We start from the raw sequence: 1,494 nt of genomic DNA, 5'->3' as shown, positions 1-1,494 counted from the left end.
TGCAAGGTATTTTTGTTTAATGGGTTTGGGTGTTGTTGTTTTTTTGTTTTTGTTTTTTTTCAGTTTTGTTTTTCTTCACAGCAACATGAATTCATAAGCGAGCCAGCCTTTCCTGGCTCAGGTCCCCATGTCTTTTGGTGTTACAGCTACAGTAGGATTGATTCCCCTTACTATGTATAATTACGGGGGGGGGGGGGGCGACGGGGGCTGGTTATCTGTTTTAGTAATAGGGGAGTTAAACGCATAATGATAGGATGGAAAGTTAAAAAAATATATTATCGTTGAGGGAACAGATCAGGATTTGATGGCTTCCAGATGAAAAACATTTTAGGAGTAGCTGTTAGATCCCAAATTTTGTCTCCATTTCAGTATGACTAAAAACACTGCCTGGAATTTTAATTTCTTATACTCTATCTCAATATTCTGCAAAGCACAATATGTTTTTTGTGTATTGAGAACTTATGAAATATATTGTTTTTAAAACACTGTCACTTTTTGTTTGTACAACCAAAATTAAGTAGTATGAAACTATTAGCTTTATTGGGAATTAGGACAGAATAAGGCAGACAAAACATGCCTTTAAGAGCTAGGCAGTTGAAATTTATAGAGTGATTACACAGTCCTTTCACTTTGTAGAGCTGTAGAAGGATCTGTTTTAACAATTCTGATTCCTACAATTTGTTTTTATTTATAAAACATGTTATTTCCCGCCTTTAACTCTTACACTTAACACGAAAAGCACACCCCCTTTCTGTACAAAATATTTGCAGTTTGTATTTTCTTTAGAGTGGGTGCTATTTAGCACTGTTCACCTGTCCCTTATGACCAGTGCCATACATTTGCAAAACAGTTGAACAGAAATTCAGGAAGCTTCTCTCCCATCCTAATGTTGGTCTCAAAAACATGTTCCAACTTCCTATGCCAAAAGGCTAAACAGTGTTAAACAGGTGGGCCTTAAATGTGCAGAGCCAAGTTCAAATAAGCAGATTCTGAATTACAACAATCTCATGATCTGCCTGCCCTTGGAGTTAAAGTGCTTTGATGTCGTCCTAGGACTGGTTTCGTTTAGTCAAACCACGCAGGACTGGAGAATTCCACGATCACCAATTCATTGTTCCTATAGAGTTCTTTCTTTTTATTTTTTTTTTATTTTTTTTCAACGTTTTTTTATTTATTTTTGGCACAGAGAGAGACAGAGCATGAACGGGGGAGGGGCAGAGAGAGAGGGAGACACAGAATCGGAAACAGGCTCCAGGCTCCGAGCCGTCAGCCTAGAGCCTGACGCGGGGCTCGAACTCACGGAGCGCGAGATCGTGACCTGGCTGAAGTCGGACGCTTAACCGACTGTGCCACCCAGGCGCCCCGAGAGTTTTTTCTTTTTAAACTGAGCTTCTTAATTTGTACTGTTTTGTGTTCCCTGAAGAAAGATTGGATGTTCACCAGAACCTTTAATTAAACCAAGATTCTTATAGACAGCCAGGGCAGAATCAAAGT

Source organism: Herpailurus yagouaroundi, unplaced genomic scaffold, assembly GCF_014898765.1.
Source record: "Herpailurus yagouaroundi ecotype Mexico unplaced genomic scaffold, PumYag 77, whole genome shotgun sequence".
In the NCBI taxonomy this organism is placed as follows: Eukaryota; Metazoa; Chordata; class Mammalia; order Carnivora; family Felidae; genus Herpailurus; species Herpailurus yagouaroundi.
Note: the sequence above shows the minus strand (reverse complement) of the source record.